Genomic DNA, 17,213 nt, shown 5'->3' on the forward strand with positions numbered 1-17,213 from the left:
GAAGTTGACTTATATAGGGAAGTTAAAACTTAAGTATTCTATGGTTGCAAGGGAATGAACGTTTAATGCTTATTACGGAAAGTGACTTATATAGGCTAGTTAAAAATCAAAAATGGTACAACCACTATTACGAGTCCTAAGTAAGTATGTACAAAAGTTTCTTAGACGTGCCCTGTTTGGCATTAAGCTCATCGTCGTAAGGTCACTTTAGACTTCCCCTAATTCGACATTAAAGCTCGTGATAAGGCTGCTTTATATTCTAAAGTGCTATCTTGTAAAAACAGGTGCTCGCTCAAGCAAATAAGCTGGCAAAGATCACTCAAAAAAATAAGATGGCACAGCTCCTTATATGGTATGACGTGTGCTATTTCCAGCAAATAAGACGGCAAAGCTCCTTGTGGTGTTATAGGTGGGTGAAACCTGGGTGAAACTATGTCCCCCTCCCTCCCTTCCTAAAGATGACCACATCACCCAGGTTAGTGGTGAAGCTAGCTCCCAAGTTGAAGAGGTGTAGATGGTCCAAGATATAACGTGAAATTGGCATGCCAGGATAAGTGGTAGACTCTAAAGTGATATGTGACTTGGATGTATGGCAAATTGATGATAATCTTTGGGTAGCCATGGGGTAGTCAAGGTGGCATAAAGAGGTAGATGTGAAGTAGATTTCTTTCATGTAGGCCTCCTTCTATTGTGGAGGTGGCTTGGTCCCTTCAAAATCACCTGGTAGGTAGAAGAAACCCATGCCTTCTGATTAATGGAGCTATCACCACACGACCACTATCATGAATGATTTTGGTAGAAGCAACCCACGCCTTTTGATCAATGGGGTTATCACCCAATGACCACTATTATCAATGATTTTGCATGGGTAGATGGTGCCCAAACCATGCGCGACGATAGGATATAGAAGTAGAAGTTCTGCATGCATCTTCATGAAAGGCCTCCTTCTATTGTTGTGGAAGGGGCTTGGTGGGCCCTTTAAATTAGGTGCACCTTTTGACTGGCTAAATTATTGCCAAGACTACCATTTAATGATGTTTCATGGGTATCTAGATAATAGTCTCTGGACCATGCACAACATGATATTAATCCAAGATCTCATAGCTTGATGCTTAGAGATTGGATTTATATATGGCTAATATGTTGACTAGGGTGAGGTTGTGTTTATGTTAAATTAGAGTTGAGGGTGAGCTTATATTCTTCAAAGCGCTTTGGAGGTGCTTCCATGGCCAATTGTTATACAGGAGATAAGGTTGGCTTCCACACCTACCATGGTCCCCCCATCTATATATGTACTTAGAGGGTTTCCATTGATGAGGTTAGTTGCACGTGTATGTGTCCAAGCTTCCTAGGAGATGCAGAATGTGGGGAAAAGAATTGATACTCTTAGTGAAAAATGGAGATGATGTGCTTGGGAAATGGAAAGAAGGTGTGTGTCGTGTGTGCACCCAGATTTCTCCAACAAATTTGCTTTCTTTGACGCTCTATATTACTTTTCTTGGCATTTACTAGATATCGCTTTTCTTGGGGAGTCAAGATCATGAGGCTTATTTCTATGGGACTCACGCCTTTAGACACACACACACATCTCTAGACTCATGTCTTTGGACGACCTATGCGCATCTCTAGACTCGCGCTCTAGACTCATGTTTGTGTGCTCACACAGTTTTTGAAGAAACAAGCTCAGAGACATCTAATGAGCTGGCCTCTCATCACACTTACTAGTGGGCTCAAGCCTCTAGGCTCATGCTTATACTCACGGGTTCAAGCTTATGTATACCTATAGACTCATGTCTATAGGCTTACACATTATGTTCTAATGATTTAGGCTCACATCATATACAAGGGAATGAATGTGTAATGATCATTATTGAAGTTGACTTATATGGGGAAGTTAAAACTTAAGCATTCTATGGTTGCACGGGAATGAATGTGTAATGCTTATTATGGAAATTGACTTATATAGGCTAGTTAAAAATTAAAAATGGTACAACCACTATTACGAGTCCTAAACACAAATTTCTCAGACGTGCCCTGTTTGGCATTAAGCTCATCGTCGTAAGGTCACTTTAGATTTCCCCTAATTTGACATTATGCTCGTGTGTGGTAAGTAAGGCTCCTTTATATTCTAAAGTGCTATCTTGTAAAAACAGGTGCTCGCTCAAGCAAATAAACTGGCAAAGATCACTCAAAAAAATAAGACGGCACAGCTCCTTATATGGTATGAACATGTGCTAACTCCAGCAAATAAGATGGCAAAGCTCTTGAAGGTGTGATAGGTGGGTGAAACTACGTCCCCCTCCCTCCCTTCCTAAAGGTGACCACATCACCCAGGTTAGTGGTGAAGCTAGCTCCCAAGTTGAAGAGGTGTAGATGGTCCAAGATATAACGTGAGATTGGCATGCCAGGATAAGTGGTAGACTCTAAAGTGATATGTGACCTAGATGTATGGCAAATTGATGATAATCTTTGGGTACCTTGGGGTAGTCAAGGTGGCCTAAAGAGGTACACTATCATGAATGATTTTGGTAGAAGCAACCCACGCCTTTTGATCAATGGGGTTATCACCCCATGACCACTATTATGAATGATTTTGCATGGGTAGATGGTGCCCAAACCATGCACGAGCGACGATAGGATATAGAAGTAGAAGTTATGCATGCATCTTCATGAAAGGCCTCCTTCTATTTTTGTGGAAGGGGCTTGGTGGGCCCTTTAAATTAGGTGCACCTTTTGATTGGCAAAATTATTGCCAAGACTACCATTTAATGATGTTTCATGGGTATCTAGATAATAGTCTCTAGACCATGCATAACATGATATTAATCCAAGATCTCATAACTTGATGCTTAGAGATTGGATTTATATATGGCTAATATGTGGACTAGGGTGAGGTTGTGTTTATGTTAAAATAGAGTCGAGGGTGAGGTTATATTCTTTAAAGCGCTTTGGAGGTACTTACATGGCCAATTGTAATACAAGAGATACGGTTGGCTCCCATACCTACCATGGTCCCCCCATCTATATATGTACTTAGAGGGTTTCCATTGATGAGGTTAGTTGCACGTGTACGTGTCCACGCTTCCTAGGAGATGCAGAATGTGGGAAAGATAATTGATACTCTCAGTGAAAAATGGAGATGATGTGCTTGGGAAATGTATAGAAGGTGTGCGTCTTGTGTGTGCACTCAGATTTTTCCAACAAATTTGCTTTCTTTGACGCTCTGTATTGCTTTTCTTGGCATATACTAGATATCGCTTCTCTTGGGGAGTCAAGATCACGAGGCTTATTTCTATGGGACTCACGCCTTTGGACACACACACGCATCTCTAGACTCATGTCTCTGGACGACCTATGTGCATCTCTAGACTCGCGCTCTAGACTCATGTTTGTGTGCTCACACAGTTTTTGAAGAAACAAGCTCACAAACATCTAATGAGTTGGCCTCTCATCGCCCTTACTAGTGGGCTCAAGCCTCTAGGCTCATGCTTATGGACTCACAGGTTCTGGCTCATGTAGTACTTACACCCCAATAATTATAAAGGACAAGAATTTTTTGTGTAATTCGTATGACAAGGTAGGTGTGTCTTTATAGGTCTTCAAGAGCTGCTTTACCAAACACTTTTAATTCATTGTTATAATATTAGGTTTCCTAGAATCACATTAGTACCATACTGTTTGAATTGCCTGGTATACTATTAGGTTGACCAGACTCGCGTTTGTTAACTCGCAGCTTCAGACTCATGTCTATTGACTTACGTCTCTAGACTCACGACTCACAACTCTAGACTTGGCTCATGACTCATGTCTTATATGCCTCTAGACTCATAGTGGATGTCTCTAGGCTTACAACTCATGTCTCTAAGCTCACGTGTTGACTCACGGCGGCTCACATCTCTAAGCTTATGTGTGTTGACTCATGGTTTTTTTTCGTGGGACTATGGACTTACGTCTCCCAACCCGAGAGATGGTTTGGCATGGTTTTTTGAGGTGTTTGAGATTCTTAAGATTTGATGGTGGTTATAAGGATTATTTCGAATCCACGTTTATGGTGTCTATAAAAGTGATTACATGTGGTTTATTGGTTTTTTTGTTGATTTTACATGCTCTAAGCTACCAATTTCACCATGGAAATGAACAAAATTATGCAATGGATGAACAAAAAATTCACAACTTCCTCACTCTAATTCACGCACAAGCGGCTTATGTTTTTGGGTTAGTTTATTCCACTTTGAATTTAGAAATGCTAAGAACAAAATTATGAAATGCATGAACGAAAAATCACTTCTTCCTCACTCTAATTCAAGAAGAGGATATCCTTTGGAGTGGTCTTCTCTCACAAATGGTAGAATGGGGGGAAGAAGCTAATAAAAGAAAGAAAGAAAAAACCTACAATCAAACCTATCTAGCAAGCATCCATCAATCATGCAAGATTCAATAGAGCGCACAAGCAAGCGAGATTAGAGAAGAGAACACATCTTAAGTATTATATACAAGGGAATGAATGTGTAATGATCATTATTGAAGTTGACTTATATAGGGAAGTTAAAACTTAAGTATTCTATGGTTGCAAGGGAATGAACGTTTAATGCTTATTACGGAAAGTGACTTATATAGGCTAGTTAAAAATCAAAAATGGTACAACCACTATTACGAGTCCTAAGTAAGTATGTACAAAAGTTTCTTAGACGTGCCCTGTTTGGCATTAAGCTCATCGTCGTAAGGTCACTTTAGACTTCCCCTAATTCGACATTAAAGCTCGTGATAAGGCTGCTTTATATTCTAAAGTGCTATCTTGTAAAAACAGGTGCTCGCTCAAGCAAATAAGCTGGCAAAGATCACTCAAAAAAATAAGATGGCACAGCTCCTTATATGGTATGACATGTGCTATTTCCAGCAAATAAGACGGCAAAGCTCCTTGTGGTGTTATAGGTGGGTGAAACCTGGGTGAAACTATGTCCCCCTCCCTCCCTTCCTAAAGATGACCACATCACCCAGGTTAGTGGTGAAGCTAGCTCCCAAGTTGAAGAGGTGTAGATGGTCCAAGATATAACGTGAAATTGGCATGCCAGGATAAGTGGTAGACTCTAAAGTGATATGTGACTTGGATGTATGGCAAATTGATGATAATCTTTGGGTAGCCATGGGGTAGTCAAGGTGGCATAAAGAGGTAGATGTGAAGTAGATTTCTTTCATGTAGGCCTCCTTCTATTGTGGAGGTGGCTTGGTCCCTTCAAAATCACCTGGTAGGTAGAAGAAACGCATGCCTTCTGATTAATGGAGCTATCACCACACGACCACTATCATGAATGATTTTGGTAGAAGCAACCCACGCCTTTTGATCAATGGGGTTATCACCCAATGACCACTATTATCAATGATTTTGCATGGGTAGATGGTGCCCAAACCATGCGCGACGATAGGATATAGAAGTAGAAGTTCTGCATGCATCTTCATGAAAGGCCTCCTTCTATTGTTGTGGAAGGGGCTTGGTGGGCCCTTTAAATTAGGTGCACCTTTTGACTGGCTAAATTATTGCCAAGACTACCATTTAATGATGTTTCATGGGTATCTAGATAATAGTCTCTGGACCATGCACAACATGATATTAATCCAAGATCTCATAGCTTGATGCTTAGAGATTGGATTTATATATGGCTAATATGTTGACTAGGGTGAGGTTGTGTTTATGTTAAATTAGAGTTGAGGGTGAGCTTATATTCTTCAAAGCGCTTTGGAGGTGCTTCCATGGCCAATTGTTATACAGGAGATAAGGTTGGCTTCCACACCTACCATGGTCCCCCCATCTATATATGTACTTAGAGGGTTTCCATTGATGAGGTTAGTTGCACGTGTATGTGTCCAAGCTTCCTAGGAGATGCAGAATGTGGGGAAAAGAATTGATACTCTTAGTGAAAAATGGAGATGATGTGCTTGGGAAATGGAAAGAAGGTGTGTGTCGTGTGTGCACCCAGATTTCTCCAACAAATTTGCTTTCTTTGACGCTCTATATTACTTTTCTTGGCATTTACTAGATATCGCTTTTCTTGGGGAGTCAAGATCATGAGGCTTATTTCTATGGGACTCACGCCTTTAGACACACACACACACATCTCTAGACTCATGTCTTTGGACGACCTATGCGCATCTCTAGACTCGCGCTCTAGACTCATGTTTGTGTGCTCACACAGTTTTTGAAGAAACAAGCTCAGAGACATCTAATGAGCTGGCCTCTCATCACACTTACTAGTGGGCTCAAGCCTCTAGGCTCATGCTTATACTCACGGGTTCAAGCTTATGTATACCTATAGACTCATGTCTATAGGCTTACACATTATGTTCTAATGATTTAGGCTCACATCATATACAAGGGAATGAATGTGTAATGATCATTATTGAAGTTGACTTATATGGGGAAGTTAAAACTTAAGCATTCTATGGTTGCACGGGAATGAATGTGTAATGCTTATTATGGAAATTGACTTATATAGGCTAGTTAAAAATTAAAAATGGTACAACCACTATTACGAGTCCTAAACACAAATTTCTCAGACGTGCCCTGTTTGGCATTAAGCTCATCGTCGTAAGGTCACTTTAGATTTCCCCTAATTTGACATTATGCTCGTGTGTGGTAAGTAAGGCTCCTTTATATTCTAAAGTGCTATCTTGTAAAAACAGGTGCTCGCTCAAGCAAATAAACTGGCAAAGATCACTCAAAAAAATAAGACGGCACAGCTCCTTATATGGTATGAACATGTGCTAACTCCAGCAAATAAGATGGCAAAGCTCCTGAAGGTGTGATAGGTGGGTGAAACTACATCCCCCTCCCTCCCTTCCTAAAGGTGACCACATCACCCAGGTTAGTGGTGAAGCTAGCTCCCAAGTTGAAGAGGTGTAGATGGTCCAAGATATAACGTGAGATTGGCATGCCAGGATAAGTGGTAGACTCTAAAGTGATATGTGACCTAGATGTATGGCAAATTGATGATAATCTTTGGGTACCTTGGGGTAGTCAAGGTGGCCTAAAGAGGTACACTATCATGAATGATTTTGGTAGAAGCAACCCACGCCTTTTGATCAATGGGGTTATCACCCCATGACCACTATTATGAATGATTTTGCATGGGTAGATGGTGCCCAAACCATGCACGAGCGACGATAGGATATAGAAGTAGAAGTTATGCATGCATCTTCATGAAAGGCCTCCTTCTATTTTTGTGGAAGGGGCTTGGTGGGCCCTTTAAATTAGGTGCACCTTTTGATTGGCAAAATTATTGCCAAGACTACCATTTAATGATGTTTCATGGGTATCTAGATAATAGTCTCTAGACCATGCATAACATGATATTAATCCAAGATCTCATAACTTGATGCTTAGAGATTGGATTTATATATGGCTAATATGTGGACTAGGGTGAGGTTGTGTTTATGTTAAAATAGAGTCGAGGGTGAGGTTATATTCTTTAAAGCGCTTTGGAGGTACTTACATGGCCAATTGTAATACAAGAGATACGGTTGGCTCCCATACCTACCATGGTCCCCCCATCTATATATGTACTTAGAGGGTTTCCATTGATGAGGTTAGTTGCACGTGTACGTGTCCACGCTTCCTAGGAGATGCAGAATGTGGGAAAGATAATTGATACTCTCAGTGAAAAATGGAGATGATGTGCTTGGGAAATGTATAGAAGGTGTGCGTCTTGTGTGTGCACTCAGATTTTTCCAACAAATTTGCTTTCTTTGACGCTCTGTATTGCTTTTCTTGGCATATACTAGATATCGCTTCTCTTGGGGAGTCAAGATCACGAGGCTTATTTCTATGGGACTCACGCCTTTGGACACACACACGCATCTCTAGACTCATGTCTCTGGACGACCTATGTGCATCTCTAGACTCGCGCTCTAGACTCATGTTTGTGTGCTCACACAGTTTTTGAAGAAACAAGCTCACAAACATCTAATGAGTTGGCCTCTCATCGCCCTTACTAGTGGGCTCAAGCCTCTAGGCTCATGCTTATGGACTCACAGGTTCTGGCTCATGTAGTACTTACACCCCAATAATTATAAAGGACAAGAATTTTTTGTGTAATTCGTATGACAAGGTAGGTGTGTCTTTATAGGTCTTCAAGAGCTGCTTTACCAAACACTTTTAATTCATTGTTATAATATTAGGTTTCCTAGAATCACATTAGTACCATACTGTTTGAATTGCCTGGTATACTATTAGGTTGACCAGACTCGCGTTTGTTAACTCGCAGCTTCAGACTCATGTCTATTGACTTACGTCTCTAGACTCACGACTCACAACTCTAGACTTGGCTCATGACTCATGTCTTATATGCCTCTAGACTCATAGTGGATGTCTCTAGGCTTACAACTCATGTCTCTAAGCTCACGTGTTGACTCACGGCGGCTCACATCTCTAAGCTTATGTGTGTTGACTCATGGTTTTTTTTCGTGGGACTATGGACTTACGTCTCCCAACCCGAGAGATGGTTTGGCATGGTTTTTTGAGGTGTTTGAGATTCTTAAGATTTGATGGTGGTTATAAGGATTATTTCGAATCCACGTTTATGGTGTCTATAAAAGTGATTACATGTGGTTTATTGGTTTTTTTGTTGATTTTACATGCTCTAAGCTACCAATTTCACCATGGAAATGAACAAAATTATGCAATGGATGAACAAAAAATTCACAACTTCCTCACTCTAATTCACGCACAAGCGGCTTATGTTTTTGGGTTAGTTTATTCCACTTTGAATTTAGAAATGCTAAGAACAAAATTATGAAATGCATGAACGAAAAATCACTTCTTCCTCACTCTAATTCAAGAAGAGGATATCCTTTGGAGTGGTCTTCTCTCACAAATGGTAGAATGGGGGGAAGAAGCTAATAAAAGAAAGAAAGAAAAAACCTACAATCAAACCTATCTAGCAAGCATCCATCAATCATGCAAGATTCAATAGAGCGCACAAGCAAGCGAGATTAGAGAAGAGAACACATCTTAAGTATTATATACAAGGGAATGAATGTGTAATGATCATTATTGAAGTTGACTTATATAGGGAAGTTAAAACTTAAGTATTCTATGGTTGCAAGGGAATGAACGTTTAATGCTTATTACGGAAAGTGACTTATATAGGCTAGTTAAAAATAAAAAATGGTACAACCACTATTACGAGTCCTAAGTAAGTATGTACAAAAGTTTCTTAGACGTGCCCTGTTTGGCATTAAGCTCATCGTCGTAAGGTCACTTTAGACTTCCCCTAATTCGACATTAAAGCTCGTGATAAGGTTGCTTTATATTCTAAAGTGCTATCTTGTAAAAACAGGTGCTCGCTCAAGCAAATAAGCTGGCAAAGATCACTCAAAAAAATAAGATGGCACAGCTCCTTATATGGTATGACATGTGCTATTTCCAGCAAATAAGACGGCAAAGCTCCTTGTGGTGTTATAGGTGGGTGAAACCTGGGTGAAACTATGTCCCCCTCCCTCCCTTCCTAAAGATGACCACATCACCCAGGTTAGTGGTGAAGCTAGCTCCCAAGTTGAAGAGGTGTAGATGGTCCAAGATATAACGTGAAATTGGCATGCCAGGATAAGTGGTAGACTCTAAAGTGATATGTGACTTGGATGTATGGCAAATTGATGATAATCTTTGGGTAGCCATGGGGTAGTCAAGGTGGCATAAAGAGGTAGATGTGAAGTAGATTTCTTTCATGTAGGCCTCCTTCTATTGTGGAGGTGGCTTGGTCCCTTCAAAATCACCTGGTAGGTAGAAGAAACGCATGCCTTCTGATTAATGGAGCTATCACCACACGACCACTATCATGAATGATTTTGGTAGAAGCAACCCACGCCTTTTGATCAATGGGGTTATCACCCAATGACCACTATTATCAATGATTTTGCATGGGTAGATGGTGCCCAAACCATGCGCGACGATAGGATATAGAAGTAGAAGTTCTGCATGCATCTTCATGAAAGGCCTCCTTCTATTGTTGTGGAAGGGGCTTGGTGGGCCCTTTAAATTAGGTGCACCTTTTGACTGGCTAAATTATTGCCAAGACTACCATTTAATGATGTTTCATGGGTATCTAGATAATAGTCTCTGGACCATGCACAACATGATATTAATCCAAGATCTCATAGCTTGATGCTTAGAGATTGGATTTATATATGGCTAATATGTTGACTAGGGTGAGGTTGTGTTTATGTTAAATTAGAGTTGAGGGTGAGCTTATATTCTTCAAAGCGCTTTGGAGGTGCTTCCATGGCCAATTGTTATACAGGAGATAAGGTTGGCTTCCACACCTACCATGGTCCCCCCATCTATATATGTACTTAGAGGGTTTCCATTGATGAGGTTAGTTGCACGTGTATGTGTCCAAGCTTCCTAGGAGATGCAGAATGTGGGGAAAAGAATTGATACTCTTAGTGAAAAATGGAGATGATGTGCTTGGGAAATGGAAAGAAGGTGTGTGTCGTGTGTGCACCCAGATTTCTCCAACAAATTTGCTTTCTTTGACGCTCTATATTACTTTTCTTGGCATTTACTAGATATCGCTTTTCTTGGGGAGTCAAGATCATGAGGCTTATTTCTATGGGACTCACGCCTTTAGACACACACACACACATCTCTAGACTCATGTCTTTGGACGACCTATGCGCATCTCTAGACTCGCGCTCTAGACTCATGTTTGTGTGCTCACACAGTTTTTGAAGAAACAAGCTCAGAGACATCTAATGAGCTGGCCTCTCATCACACTTACTAGTGGGCTCAAGCCTCTAGGCTCATGCTTATACTCACGGGTTCAAGCTTATGTATACCTATAGACTCATGTCTATAGGCTTACACATTATGTTCTAATGATTTAGGCTCACATCATATACAAGGGAATGAATGTGTAATGATCATTATTGAAGTTGACTTATATGGGGAAGTTAAAACTTAAGCATTCTATGGTTGCACGGGAATGAATGTGTAATGCTTATTATGGAAATTGACTTATATAGGCTAGTTAAAAATTAAAAATGGTACAACCACTATTACGAGTCCTAAACACAAATTTCTCAGACGTGCCCTGTTTGGCATTAAGCTCATCGTCGTAAGGTCACTTTAGATTTCCCCTAATTTGACATTATGCTCGTGTGTGGTAAGTAAGGCTCCTTTATATTCTAAAGTGCTATCTTGTAAAAACAGGTGCTCGCTCAAGCAAATAAACTGGCAAAGATCACTCAAAAAAATAAGACGGCACAGCTCCTTATATGGTATGAACATGTGCTAACTCCAGCAAATAAGATGGCAAAGCTCCTGAAGGTGTGATAGGTGGGTGAAACTACGTCCCCCTCCCTCCCTTCCTAAAGGTGACCACATCACCCAGGTTAGTGGTGAAGCTAGCTCCCAAGTTGAAGAGGTGTAGATGGTCCAAGATATAACGTGAGATTGGCATGCCAGGATAAGTGGTAGACTCTAAAGTGATATGTGACCTAGATGTATGGCAAATTGATGATAATCTTTGGGTACCTTGGGGTAGTCAAGGTGGCCTAAAGAGGTACACTATCATGAATGATTTTGGTAGAAGCAACCCACGCCTTTTGATCAATGGGGTTATCACCCCATGACCACTATTATGAATGATTTTGCATGGGTAGATGGTGCCCAAACCATGCACGAGCGACGATAGGATATAGAAGTAGAAGTTATGCATGCATCTTCATGAAAGGCCTCCTTCTATTTTTGTGGAAGGGGCTTGGTGGGCCCTTTAAATTAGGTGCACCTTTTGATTGGCAAAATTATTGCCAAGACTACCATTTAATGATGTTTCATGGGTATCTAGATAATAGTCTCTAGACCATGCATAACATGATATTAATCCAAGATCTCATAACTTGATGCTTAGAGATTGGATTTATATATGGCTAATATGTGGACTAGGGTGAGGTTGTGTTTATGTTAAAATAGAGTCGAGGGTGAGGTTATATTCTTTAAAGCGCTTTGGAGGTACTTACATGGCCAATTGTAATACAAGAGATACGGTTGGCTCCCATACCTACCATGGTCCCCCCATCTATATATGTACTTAGAGGGTTTCCATTGATGAGGTTAGTTGCACGTGTACGTGTCCACGCTTCCTAGGAGATGCAGAATGTGGGAAAGATAATTGATACTCTCAGTGAAAAATGGAGATGATGTGCTTGGGAAATGTATAGAAGGTGTGTGTCTTGTGTGTGCACTCAGATTTTTCCAACAAATTTGCTTTCTTTGACGCTCTGTATTGCTTTTCTTGGCATATACTAGATATCGCTTCTCTTGGGGAGTCAAGATCACGAGGCTTATTTCTATGGGACTCACGCCTTTGGACACACACACGCATCTCTAGACTCATGTCTCTGGACGACCTATGTGCATCTCTAGACTCGCGCTCTAGACTCATGTTTGTGTGCTCACACAGTTTTTGAAGAAACAAGCTCACAAACATCTAATGAGTTGGCCTCTCATCGCCCTTACTAGTGGGCTCAAGCCTCTAGGCTCATGCTTATGGACTCACAGGTTCTGGCTCATGTAGTACTTACACCCCAATAATTATAAAGGACAAGAATTTTTTGTGTAATTCGTATGACAAGGTAGGTGTGTCTTTATAGGTCTTCAAGAGCTGCTTTACCAAACACTTTTAATTCATTGTTATAATATTAGGTTTCCTAGAATCACATTAGTACCATACTGTTTGAATTGCCTGGTATACTATTAGGTTGACCAGACTCGCGTTTGTTAACTCGCAGCTTCAGACTCATGTCTATTGACTTACGTCTCTAGACTCACGACTCACAACTCTAGACTTGGCTCATGACTCATGTCTTATATGCCTCTAGACTCATAGTGGATGTCTCTAGGCTTACAACTCATGTCTCTAAGCTCACGTGTTGACTCACGGCGGCTCACATCTCTAAGCTTATGTGTGTTGACTCATGGTTTTTTTTCGTGGGACTATGGACTTACGTCTCCCAACCCGAGAGATGGTTTGGCATGGTTTTTTGAGGTGTTTGAGATTCTTAAGATTTGATGGTGGTTATAAGGATTATTTCGAATCCACGTTTATGGTGTCTATAAAAGTGATTACATGTGGTTTATTGGTTTTTTTGTTGATTCTACATGCTCTAAGCTACCAATTTCACCATGGAAATGAACAAAATTATGCAATGGATGAACAAAAAATTCACAACTTCCTCACTCTAATTCACGCACAAGCGGCTTATGTTTTTGGGTTAGTTTATTCCACTTTGAATTTAGAAATGCTAAGAACAAAATTATGAAATGCATGAACGAAAAATCACTTCTTCCTCACTCTAATTCAAGAAGAGGATATCCTTTGGAGTGGTCTTCTCTCACAAATGGTAGAATGGGGGGAAGAAGCTAATAAAAGAAAGAAAGAAAAAACCTACAATCAAACCTATCTAGCAAGCATCCATCAATCATGCAAGATTCAATAGAGCGCACAAGCAAGCGAGATTAGAGAAGAGAACACATCTTAAGTATTATATACAAGGGAATGAATGTGTAATGATCATTATTGAAGTTGACTTATATAGGGAAGTTAAAACTTAAGTATTCTATGGTTGCAAGGGAATGAACGTTTAATGCTTATTACGGAAAGTGACTTATATAGGCTAGTTAAAAATCAAAAATGGTACAACCACTATTACGAGTCCTAAGTAAGTATGTACAAAAGTTTCTTAGACGTGCCCTGTTTGGCATTAAGCTCATCGTCGTAAGGTCACTTTAGACTTCCCCTAATTCGACATTAAAGCTCGTGATAAGGCTGCTTTATATTCTAAAGTGCTATCTTGTAAAAACAGGTGCTCGCTCAAGCAAATAAGCTGGCAAAGATCACTCAAAAAAATAAGATGGCACAGCTCCTTATATGGTATGACGTGTGCTATTTCCAGCAAATAAGACGGCAAAGCTCCTTGTGGTGTTATAGGTGGGTGAAACCTGGGTGAAACTATGTCCCCCTCCCTCCCTTCCTAAAGATGACCACATCACCCAGGTTAGTGGTGAAGCTAGCTCCCAAGTTGAAGAGGTGTAGATGGTCCAAGATATAACGTGAAATTGGCATGCCAGGATAAGTGGTAGACTCTAAAGTGATATGTGACTTGGATGTATGGCAAATTGATGATAATCTTTGGGTAGCCATGGGGTAGTCAAGGTGGCATAAAGAGGTAGATGTGAAGTAGATTTCTTTCATGTAGGCCTCCTTCTATTGTGGAGGTGGCTTGGTCCCTTCAAAATCACCTGGTAGGTAGAAGAAACCCATGCCTTCTGATTAATGGAGCTATCACCACACGACCACTATCATGAATGATTTTGGTAGAAGCAACCCACGCCTTTTGATCAATGGGGTTATCACCCAATGACCACTATTATCAATGATTTTGCATGGGTAGATGGTGCCCAAACCATGCGCGACGATAGGATATAGAAGTAGAAGTTCTGCATGCATCTTCATGAAAGGCCTCCTTCTATTGTTGTGGAAGGGGCTTGGTGGGCCCTTTAAATTAGGTGCACCTTTTGACTGGCTAAATTATTGCCAAGACTACCATTTAATGATGTTTCATGGGTATCTAGATAATAGTCTCTGGACCATGCACAACATGATATTAATCCAAGATCTCATAGCTTGATGCTTAGAGATTGGATTTATATATGGCTAATATGTTGACTAGGGTGAGGTTGTGTTTATGTTAAATTAGAGTTGAGGGTGAGCTTATATTCTTCAAAGCGCTTTGGAGGTGCTTCCATGGCCAATTGTTATACAGGAGATAAGGTTGGCTTCCACACCTACCATGGTCCCCCCATCTATATATGTACTTAGAGGGTTTCCATTGATGAGGTTAGTTGCACGTGTATGTGTCCAAGCTTCCTAGGAGATGCAGAATGTGGGGAAAAGAATTGATACTCTTAGTGAAAAATGGAGATGATGTGCTTGGGAAATGGAAAGAAGGTGTGTGTCGTGTGTGCACCCAGATTTCTCCAACAAATTTGCTTTCTTTGACGCTCTATATTACTTTTCTTGGCATTTACTAGATATCGCTTTTCTTGGGGAGTCAAGATCATGAGGCTTATTTCTATGGGACTCACGCCTTTAGACACACACACACATCTCTAGACTCATGTCTTTGGACGACCTATGCGCATCTCTAGACTCGCGCTCTAGACTCATGTTTGTGTGCTCACACAGTTTTTGAAGAAACAAGCTCAGAGACATCTAATGAGTTGGCCTCTCATCACACTTACTAGTGGGCTCAAGCCTCTAGGCTCATGCTTATACTCACGGGTTCAAGCTTATGTATACCTATAGACTCATGTCTATAGGCTTACACATTATGTTCTAATGATTTAGGCTCACATCATATACAAGGGAATGAATGTGTAATGATCATTATTGAAGTTGACTTATATGGGGAAGTTAAAACTTAAGCATTCTATGGTTGCACGGGAATGAATGTGTAATGCTTATTATGGAAATTGACTTATATAGGCTAGTTAAAAATTAAAAATGGTACAACCACTATTACGAGTCCTAAACACAAATTTCTCAGACGTGCCCTGTTTGGCATTAAGCTCATCGTCGTAAGGTCACTTTAGATTTCCCCTAATTTGACATTATGCTCGTGTGTGGTAAGTAAGGCTCCTTTATATTCTAAAGTGCTATCTTGTAAAAACAGGTGCTCGCTCAAGCAAATAAACTGGCAAAGATCACTCAAAAAAATAAGACGGCACAGCTCCTTATATGGTATGAACATGTGCTAACTCCAGCAAATAAGATGGCAAAGCTCCTGAAGGTGTGATAGGTGGGTGAAACTATGTCCCCCTCCCTCCCTTCCTAAAGGTGACCACATCACCCAGGTTAGTGGTGAAGCTAGCTCCCAAGTTGAAGAGGTGTAGATGGTCCAAGATATAACGTGAGATTGGCATGCCAGGATAAGTGGTAGACTCTAAAGTGATATGTGACCTAGATGTATGGCAAATTGATGATAATCTTTGGGTACCTTGGGGTAGTCAAGGTGGCCTAAAGAGGTACACTATCATGAATGATTTTGGTAGAAGCAACCCACGCCTTTTGATCAATGGGGTTATCACCCCATGACCACTATTATGAATGATTTTGCATGGGTAGATGGTGCCCAAACCATGCACGAGCGACGATAGGATATAGAAGTAGAAGTTATGCATGCATCTTCATGAAAGGCCTCCTTCTATTTTTGTGGAAGGGGCTTGGTGGGCCCTTTAAATTAGGTGCACCTTTTGATTGGCAAAATTATTGCCAAGACTACCATTTAATGATGTTTCATGGGTATCTAGATAATAGTCTCTAGACCATGCATAACATGATATTAATCCAAGATCTCATAACTTGATGCTTAGAGATTGGATTTATATATGGCTAATATGTGGACTAGGGTGAGGTTGTGTTTATGTTAAAATAGAGTCGAGGGTGAGGTTATATTCTTTAAAGCGCTTTGGAGGTACTTACATGGCCAATTGTAATACAAGAGATACGGTTGGCTCCCATACCTACCATGGTCCCCCCATCTATATATGTACTTAGAGGGTTTCCATTGATGAGGTTAGTTGCACGTGTACGTGTCCACGCTTCCTAGGAGATGCAGAATGTGGGAAAGATAATTGATACTCTCAGTGAAAAATGGAGATGATGTGCTTGGGAAATGTATAGAAGGTGTGCGTCTTGTGTGTGCACTCAGATTTTTCCAACAAATTTGCTTTCTTTGACGCTCTGTATTGCTTTTCTTGGCATATACTAGATATCGCTTCTCTTGGGGAGTCAAGATCACGAGGCTTATTTCTATGGGACTCACGCCTTTGGACACACACACGCATCTCTAGACTCATGTCTCTGGACGACCTATGTGCATCTCTAGACTCGCGCTCTAGACTCATGTTTGTGTGCTCACACAGTTTTTGAAGAAACAAGCTCACAAACATCTAATGAGTTGGCCTCTCATCGCCCTTACTAGTGGGCTCAAGCCTCTAGGCTCATGCTTATGGACTCACAGGTTCTGGCTCATGTAGTACTTACACCCCAATAATTATAAAGGACAAGAATTTTTTGTGTAATTCGTATGACAAGGTAGGTGTGTCTTTATAGGTCTTCAAGAGCTGCTTTACCAAACACTTTTAATTCATTGTTATA

Source organism: Cibotium barometz, chromosome 30, assembly GCF_041138505.1.
Source record: "Cibotium barometz isolate CiBa-2024 chromosome 30, ASM4113850v1, whole genome shotgun sequence".
Taxonomy (NCBI): Eukaryota; Viridiplantae; Streptophyta; class Polypodiopsida; order Cyatheales; family Cibotiaceae; genus Cibotium; species Cibotium barometz.